Source organism: Erythranthe guttata, chromosome 13 (assembly GCF_056151865.1).
Source record: "Erythranthe guttata isolate IM_541 chromosome 13, IM_541, whole genome shotgun sequence".
Classification (NCBI taxonomy): domain Eukaryota; kingdom Viridiplantae; phylum Streptophyta; class Magnoliopsida; order Lamiales; family Phrymaceae; genus Erythranthe; species Erythranthe guttata.
The window spans coordinates 10,563,242-10,573,717 of NC_142545.1; the positions used below are offsets into that span (position 1 = coordinate 10,563,242).

The 10,476-nt window shown below is 27.2% G+C and overlaps 1 long non-coding RNA gene across 1 annotated transcript; it reads right to left on the minus strand.

Moving 5' to 3' along the window:
* Positions 1-1,393: 1,393 nt before the first annotated feature.
* LOC148765862 (uncharacterized) lies at positions 1,394-2,262 on the minus strand. The gene is made up of 2 exons (XR_016029129.1): positions 2,015-2,262; positions 1,394-1,858 (listed from the first exon to the last, which is right to left on the minus strand). It is a non-coding gene; the product is annotated as an uncharacterized LOC148765862 (long non-coding RNA).
* Positions 2,263-10,476: the final 8,214 nt, after the last annotated feature.

A 10,476-nucleotide genomic window follows, 5' to 3' on the forward strand; every position in this document is an offset into this window, starting at 1 on the left:
TCTGTAATTATTTATTTTTAATATTTTTTCTCTATTAATTTCTAACTATAATTTTTAACAATTATCAAAATTAAAACTAACCCGTAAAGAATCCGACCTTATTGCTACTTATATAATTATTTATTTTTAATATTTTTTATGTACTAATTTTTTAACTATAATTTAAACAATTATTAATCTCCTAATTTTCATCAATATATCTCAAATCTTAAGAGATAAAGCTAGAAATTCAATATGAATAATACTAAATTATTAAATTTTATTATATTAGTGTACTATATTTTCTTATTATGTATTAAATTGATTATTATTTTCACTATTTAAATAATATCTCGTGCATCGCACGTGCAACGCACGGGGGAAAAATGCTAGCATATATAAAATAATATGATTTAAAGTGTAATATCCTACATATAGATATATTTATCATTTCTTTACACATACCTTCCTAGAATAAGGTATACAATATTATTTCTTAATAAAAAAATTATCATCTTTTTATTGCATTTAATGTTTTTTATATTATTACCATATGACATTGATTGTTTCTTTTCTCATTGTTCATATACAATTATATAAACCCCCTACCGATTCACTTTATTCCATCATCATTTTTCATTCGATAAAAAACGTATGGAAATGTGCGTTTTGTTTTGATAAAATCAGCTCCTTTTTGAAATTAGGTTTTCTTGATTTTTTATTTCATTATGTTATTTAGTTCTTTCGTTATTTTTTATTGACGATTTTCCTTTCATTTTTATTTTTATAATATTGTATTACCTTCGAAATTTTGTAATTATAATTTCAATATATTATGCTCAAATTTGGAGTTTATACTTTTAATTATTTTATGAAAGAATCATATAGGTTCGTGTAAATACATGAATGAATCATCTTTATCTCATGATTTTAACAATATATTTTATTTTGTTTTTGTTACTAATTAATATTTATATTTCATTATATTTTTCATATGAATATCCTCTTGAAAGCTACGTTTGATGGGTTTATGAAAGACATGTGCCTCGCTTATACTTTTCATATGATTGAATCGTGGCGATTGACAGACGATGGTTTGCATAACAAAAAATTGGTATTTGGAAATTGTAAGGGATAAATAACTTGTTGGAGAGCTTATAAGATCCTTTATGATACTTATATCTATCACATTTTTTATTAAAGATTTTATAATGATTAAAAATAGCTTATAAGCTCATAATCCATATACTTTAAAAAATTAATCTAAAAGATAATACGTAACAACTAATCAGCTCTTAATATGAGACGTAAGAGCTTATCAGCTCTTAAAATAAGTTTAGCCAAATGGGCTCTAATAAGTAACAAATACTCGACGAATTTTAGTAAATACAAGACATTTTATGTTTAAAAAAAAAAATCACAATCTTAAAGACTATACATATTTTTTTTCAAACTTTTTTTTTCCTACGAGGGTATAGCTAGGATCCAAGTCAAGCCTACTATATAGAAATTTGAAATTTCTACATTATACAGTTTAAATAATTAATTAAAACATCTTCAGCTACCATAACTTAAAATCATATTACAAATATTCAACATCTTTCACCCAATCTTATGATTCATGGCCCACCCTATCAATACACCTTTTCCTCAATACATAACTTCAAATAAAAAAAAAAAAAAAAAAAAAAAAAAACTCACATGCTAACAACATGGCAGACGGTGTTATTGTCAAAGGTGCAGTCACATGTAAGTGTATTCTCAAATTCTTTAATGGCCGGGTTAAGGGTAATCCAACCCGATAACCCGCTACATGGATCCACACGGAAATTCTAATCCGTCTTCCCCAAACTCTTCACCACCACCTGCAAAGATACCACTGCACCACCAAACCAAACAAGCATATATATATATATATATATATATATATATATATATATATATATATATATATATTCAGCATATACATATAATACAACTAACACCATTTACTAGCTTTACATATATACATATAATATGTATATGTAATATGTACCTTCATCAGCAGGCAGAAGGGCTGCTCCAGAAGCAAAACCCAGAATACAAATCAACCCGAGAAACCTGGGAAAGAACATTGGGAGGGAATGGCTCAGATGTAATTAATTAGCTTTTTTTGGGTGATTAATGAATGACGTGAGCAAAATCTGGATTTAGTACAAAATAAATCCAGAGAGCTGAATTAGAGAACGTGGTGATGTGGGGTTCAAGAAATGGATCTTGGTGACATGTTTTTCTTAAGTTTTTTTACATCTTATATATAAAAGAAAGAAACGATGGGCAACCCTAAGAAACCCTAATGGCATTGTTGTAATTATTTATTTTTTAATATTTTTTGTATTAATTTTCTAATTATATTTTCAAAAATTATCAAAATTGACACTGAACCGTGAATAATCGTTCCGGTTTCAATCTCCTATTTTAAATCAATATATGTATATCTCAAATCTAAAGAAATAAAGATAAAAATTATATTTCTTAAATTGATCATTTTTTCATTTTTAAAATCCAATTCCGTGCATCGCACGGAAAGAAAATGCTAGTATATAAACAAAGAAACGTTGGGCAACCATAAAAAATCATACTGGTATTTCTGTAATTATTTATTTTTAATATTTTTTCTCTACTAATTTCTAACTATAATTTTTAACAATTATCAAAATTAAAACTAACCCATAAAGAATCCTACCTTATTGCTACTTATATAATTATTTATTTTTAATATTTTTTCTGTACTAATTTTTTAACTATAATTTTAAACAATTATTAATCTCCTAATTTTCATCAATATATCTCAAATCTTAAGAGATAAAGCTAGAAATTCAATATGAATAATACTACATTATTAAATGTTATTATATTAGTGTACTATATTTTCTTATTATGTATTAAATTGATTATTTTTTCACTATTTAAATAATATCCCGTGCATCGCACGTGCTTCGCACGGGAGAAAAATGCTAGTAATATATAAAAGAATATGATTTAAAGTGTAATATCCTACATAAAGATATATTTATCATTTCTTTACATATACCTTCCTAGAATAAGGTATACAATATTATTTCTTAATAAAAAAATTATCATCTTTTTATTGCATTTAATGTTTTTTATATTATTACCATATGACATTGATTGTTTCTTTTCTCATTGTTCATATACAAGTATATAAACCCCCTACCGATTCACTTTATTCCATCATCATTTTTCATTCGATAAAAAACGTATGGAAATGTGCGTTTTGTTTTGATAAAATCAGCTCCTTTTTGAAATTAGTTTTTCTTGATTTTTTTTTTCATTATGTTATTTAGTTCTTTCGTTATTTTTTATTGACGATTTTCCTTTCATTTTTATTTTTATAATATTGTATTACCTTCGAAATTTTGTAATTATAATTTCAATATATTATGCTCAAATTTGGAGTTTATACTTTTAATTATTTTATGAAAGAATCATATAGGTTCGTGTAAATACATGAATGAATCATCTTTATCTCATGATTTTAACAATATATTTTATTTTGTTTTTGTTACTAATTAATATTTATATTTAATTATATTTGGAAATTGTAAGGGATAAATAACTTGTTGGAGAGCTTATAAGATCGTTTATGATACTTATATCTATCACATTTTTTATTAAAGATTTTATAATGAGTAAAAATAGCTTATAAGCTCATAATCCATATACTTTAAAAAATAAATCTAAAAGATACCACGTAACAACTAATCAGCTCTTAATATGAGACGTAAGAGCTTATCAGCTCTTTAAAATAAGTTTAGCCAAACGGGCTCTAATAAGTAACAAATACTCGACGAATTTTAGTAAATACAAGACATTTTATGTTTAAAAAAAAAATCACAATCTTAAACACTATACATATTTTTTTTCAAACATCTTTTTTTCCTACGAGGGTATAGCTAGGATCCAAGTCAAGCCTACTATATAGAAATTTGAAATTTCTACATTATACAGTTTAAATAATTAATTGAAACATCTTCAGCTACCTTAACTTCAAATCATATTACAAATATTCAACATCTTTCACCCAATCTTATGATTCATGGCCCACCCTATCAATACACCTTATCCCCAATCCATAACTTCAAATAAAAAAAAAAAAAAAAAAAAAAAACTCACATGCTAACAACATGGCAGGCGGTGTTATTGTCAAAGGTGCAGTCACAAGTAAGTGTATTCTCAAATTCTTTAATGGCCGGGTTAAGGGTAATCCAACCCGATAACTCGCTACATGGATCCACACTGAAATTCCAATCCGTCTTCCCCAAACTCTTCGCCACCACCTGCAAAGATACCACTGCACCACCAAACCAAACAAGCATATATATATATATATATATATATATATATATATATATATATATATATATATATATATATATATATATATATATATATATATATATATATTCAGCATATACGACAATTATCAAAATTGACACTGATCCGTGAATAATCGTTCCGGTTTCAATCTCCTATTTTTCATCAATATATGTATATCTCAAATCTAAAGAAATAAAGATAAAAATTATATTTCTTAAATTGATCATTTTTTTCATTTTTAAAATCCGATTCCGTGCATCGCACGGGAAGAAAATGCTAGTATATATAAAGCAAAGAAACGCTGGGCAACGATAAAAAATCATAATGGTATTTCTGTAATTATTTATTTTTAATATTTTTTCTCTACTAATTTCTAACTATAATTTTTAACAATTATCAAAATTAAAACTAACCCGTAAAGAATTTTACCTTATTGCTACTTATATAATTATTTATTTTTAATATTTTTTCTGTACTAATTTTTTAACTATAATTTTAAACAATTATTAATCTCCTAATTTTCATCAATATATCTCAAATCTTAAGAGGTAAAGCTAGAAATTCAATATGAATAATACTACATTATTAAATTTTATTATATTACTGTACTATATTTTCTTATTATGTATTAAACTGATTATTTTTTTCACTATTTAAATAATATCCCGTGCATCGCACGTGCATCGCACGGGGGAAAAATGCTAGTATATATAAAAGAATATGATTTAAAGTGTAATATCCTACATAAAGATATATTTATCATTTCTTTACATATATTTATCATCGCGATGGGTTTAGGAAAGACATGTGCCTCTCTTATACTTTTCATATGATTGAAGCGTGCCGATTGACAGACGATGGTTTACATAACATTGCAAGGGATTGGCATACTCGGTTTTGAATGGAGAGGCGAATGTTTTGTCGTTGATTTTTATTTTATTGTTTATGTTCTTCATGTAAGTATGTATACTTAATTTTTTTTACAAAAAAGTTTACCAATAGATGCACAATTTATTAAGATTTTTTTTTTATGTATTAGAGGATTCATTGAACTATTGTTTAATAATATCATTTATTGTTAAAGCTAGATTAGTATTTAGTATAATACTTAGTATGTAGTATAATAATTTTTGGGTGTTAATTCAGAACGACCTTCTGTTAAGGCGTAGAAAATAGATCCCATTCACAAAAAGACATGTGTACATGTTTAATGGAAATTAAATTTTTTTTAATATGTTATTTTCTTTATTTCCTTTTTGTCATCTATTTTTTCCCTTTCAATTACATAATAATATGGAGTCACCTCAATGTGAATTATGATATAATGTTGTTAATTTATACGTAACTAGTAACCATGCCCGTGCGTTGCACGGGAACCACTACAAAAGAAAAGAAAATAATTATTTTACATATGTAATATAAGATTCATATGTTCAAAAGCACGGATGGCTAAATTTGCAAAATCTGGCAAATGTAAAAAAAAAAAAACAATGTTTAAGAAGAAAATAAACTCACCTAGCACAAATTATATTTCATCATTGTATGATAAAGAAAAAAAAACACCACAAATTTCGATCGAAAAATTTATACCGCAAACAACTTAAAAGATTTATAACAAATTGTAAAAATTGTAAAATAATTACAGTATATAATATTTGTAATTCTAATTTCAAATCATAGTAGAATGAATTAAATTTGATAAGTAATTTTTTGTAGACAAAACAATAAAACAATACAAATCAATCTAAAACTAATTCTAAGAAACTATGCGTTAAGTTGAAGTTAATCTGATAATCTAAGAGACGGTACATTTTTTTTAATTTCTGGATACATACACAAAAAAAAATGAAAATAAGATTGTACTTGAATTCAACCCAACAATAGCTTCAATATATACTTGGCATTCATTTTTTATGGTCACTGTCACTGCATGCACAATATGTAAAATCACTTGCTAATTACAAACATAAAGTTTCAATGAAAGCTATCAATAAGATCACAATAGAAAGAGATCGAGAGAGAGAGCGCTATTGTCATTGGTTATTTATATTAAAACAGTGTTAAAAAATTAATAACTTATTCTAAAAATGTTGACCTCTCGATAAAATGTCAATGTTTGCCTTCAAAAAGTTTTCGTAACTGATCTAGTATTTGCAATTGAGCACACTGAATGTTAATAACAGTCTCGTGATTGGTTAAGGTACTGGAAAATTTGAAAAAACTCTTTATACTTATGGTCCAGTAAAAAACATGCGTGAAAAGAAATTAAAAGGTAGGCGACATAATTTCAAAGATAGTTGAAAATTTAATAAAAACTCCTTAAAACATGCAACACAAAGCGTGGAAAGTAATGCTACTACATGTCACAATTGTTTTAAAAACATTAAAAACAGAGTTCTCCCCATTTTTGTTTTGCATCGTATGAAGAAAAACGTAAAATTCTTGTTCGCTACCAATATTGTCTCGAGTGAAGTGCAAGAGACAGATTTATGAACTAAAGCTGCAATTTTGTCAATTTTGTTAACACAAACAACGAACAAAATTTTTGCATAATTCCAAAAATCAGCTAAAGGTTTTCCGGAAAAGAGCAAAATAACGCAAACAACTAAACAAAATTTTGAGGAGCAGAGATATTTTTATTGTAAAAGAATACGATAAAACCACATCTATGCCAAAGATTTTTTCGGAAAAGAGCAAAGTAGCTGTTTGCCAAAACTTCGATATTTTTATCTTAGGTAATGAAGTAAAAAACAACGAACTTGACAGAAATTTGAACACTCAGTTAAAACACGAACAACAACATTGCTTACGCTAACTAACCGAAAATCAGTATAAGTATTATCGTGAAAAAAAAATCTTGTAAAAACAAACGTTTCTGAAAAATCCACAATTTAAAAAAATTAAAGCTGCAATTTGTTTAACGCGAAATAACCGAATAAAATTTCACAGAGCTTCAAGATTTTCTCTGATTATTTTTCCGTACTATGACATTTCACCAAGGAGTTTTTTGGAAAAACATGCTGCATTTTAAAAAACACAGAAACCTAAGCAAAACAACAAAGAAAAGAAGTTCGTATTATTACATACTCGCAAAAACATATTTTTCGGAAAAGAAAGTTTTTTTTTTCATACTAACAAATATCTATCATGTTATAGCGTTAGGAAAACTGGTTCCCATAATGACATTGTAGTTCAATTATAAAGAAATACTGAACATATCCACTAATTTGCAAAAAATACAGCCATTCGATGCAGAAACTGAAAGATTTGACGCAACCCATTTGTAAAAACAAACAAATAAACATGAGAAAAAGGAAAAAAATGATCTTACTTGGGTTGGTGGGAAGAAAACAGTGTGATCATAAACTGCATAACCCTGAAATTATCTTTGAAAACTAAATCAGTCTTAGCAATTCTGCCTAATCAAATTCAGAATTCGGCGGCGATCTCTAGGGGTTCGTTCAGAAGAGCAATCATCATCGCAATTAAAATCACCTTCTAATAATGACAGGAAATGAAGACATATGGTTTACACGTGGGGAGTCATTGTGAACGAAAATTATGCATGTGTTCAAAAAAATCAACACCGTTAGCAACTATTATGAGCTATGAAATTTAAATATAAAATAAATCTAAATAAATAATTATATTGTTTACCTGTAGAAAGCAATCGCATAAGTTTTGATTAGGTTGAAAAATCTTGGTGAGGAAGAAGATGACGAACAAAAAAAATAGCAAGAAGAAGACGAACAAAAAAATAATGTGTTTTTCGCTGGAGTTCTCCATCTGTTTAAATAGAGTACAATTTGTAGTGGGTTGAGATCATGGGGTTCTAACTTCTAGTTAGTGGGGAGTTAGAGTTAAAAAGAAAAATCGAAAAAAAATGCATAACTGCAAGGAAAAAAAACGAAAAAATGATAGAAGATTTAAAAAATTGCATGAATATAGGAATTAGTTGGAGGTGGAATAATACCACTACCCAAAAAAATAGGAAAATATTAATTCTTTTTATTTTTAAACCTATGTACCGAACAATTGAGCATTAGAACATATAAAAGGGTAATAGAGCATTAGAAGAATTCCAAATTTTAAATTAAAGGTTTATTAATTGACAAAATTGTCCCTAGGTTTAGGTCTAGGTTTTAGTTCAATAATTTATTGCAATAAAAAATATATTACCAAAGATTAACATATTTACTTGCAAATTTTAAATTTCGGTAATATCATTAACATGCCTACAATTTTGATAATGCAAATCTCCAATCAACAAATAGCTTTTTAAATGTTAGTGTTCTTAAGACATCATTAAATACGCACACAATTTTTGAAATGGTTGAAATTGTTGCGTGTGGAGATGACAAAAAAAAAGGAAAAAGAATTATTCCACAAAGAAATGAAGCATTTAAAGCACAAATTAATAGTAGGTAACAAATGTACAAATATCGTCAGAAAATTAAGTGGAAAAAATTATCCAAGAAATTGAAATAAGAGTATTATTGCAAATAACACATATTATATTGCATAGCAAATAATATGTGTTAGATAAGCAACACAAACATTATGAACAAATTTCAATGGAAACAATGGATCAGTGAAAATGAAGTAATATTGATAATATAGAAAAAAATAGTAATATAATATTTATTAATAGATATTGTCTTTTTACCAAACGTTTTCAAATAATTATATTTTATATACCATCAAGTCAATGAAAATCAAAATGTAAATCAAGTTATAAATCTTAGTGTCACATGTATGAAGTTTTGATAAAAAAAAAAAAAATAAACCAAAATAATTGAGATTTTGGGTTTCTCTTACCCGAATCAACATATAAAACACATTCGTAATAAATTATATGTAGTGTAGTTACATTCTTAATCCATTTTATAAAACATATCACTGCAAACAAAACCAATTATAATATTTAGTACAATGTGTCTCATAAATTCAAACACGGCCTCGTCACTTGCCAGTGGTGGAAAATGGCAGACTATGAAGGCAGGTTAGAAATGCAACACATTGACATGAGAGAGAATTAAGCAGATTGAAACTAAACTTATCTCATTTTACATGGTTAGACATCACAAAAAAAAAAAAAAAAAAAAAAAGAAAAACAGAACCTTCTTGTAGTAATGTTAGAGGGATGGAGAAAGAAAAAACCTACCTTGCCAATCAAAATCCAATTGTTATTATACTACGTTTGTCTCGTCCTCGTGTTAACAGTTAATTCTTGTGAGTTCATAAGTAAATGAACCAAATATTGGTTATGGACTCGAGCAGCATTGAGACGAATCTTCTTGTATTTAATTTCTCTTTTTGTCATCCAAAATCCTCAAGATAGAAGCAACCTTCTATGTATATTCATAAAACGTCTCCACAACTGGAGAAACTACAAAACTCAAAGAAAAGCAATATTATTACACCGAGTCAATATATAAAATCTATGTTAAACAATAAATAATACAAATTTAACAAACGGGACGACTATTTTAAATAACAATTATTTATTACTTCAATACCCCGCCTAAATAATAAATAGGTAATAATATTTATACCATTAATGAAAATCAATATCACACAAACATATAAAATCTCATGTTTCTTTCTTCATTACCACACACAAACCTCTCACACCCATATGTTTCTTCCTCACAAACTCCTCCTCCCACTCGTGTTCCTTCTTCCTCTTCTGATCTTCTACTTCTTCTTTTTTCTCCTCCTTATTCTTTCTCCTCTCCTCCTCAACCTCATCCTTCTCATCCTCCTCCTCCTTTTTCTTCTTCTTCTTTTTATTTTTCTGCTTTTTCTTCTTCTTCTTCTTCTTCTTCTTGCTTCATCCGCCTCTTCTTCTTTTCCATCCTCCTCCTCCTCCTCCTCCTCCTCCTCCTCAACCTTCGTCTTCTCTTCTTCTCATTCTCCTTTTTTCCTCATACTTCTTATTTTTATCTCCTTCTTCCTTCATTCTTCTTCCTTCTTCTTCCTTCTTCTTCCTTCTACTATAATAGGAACAAACCAAAAGACGAATATGATTTAGACAACTATAATAGGACATTAGCTCAACCGGTTTATCATGAGATTTAGATATGTAAAAATCACAAAATAAAAATAAGCGAAGAT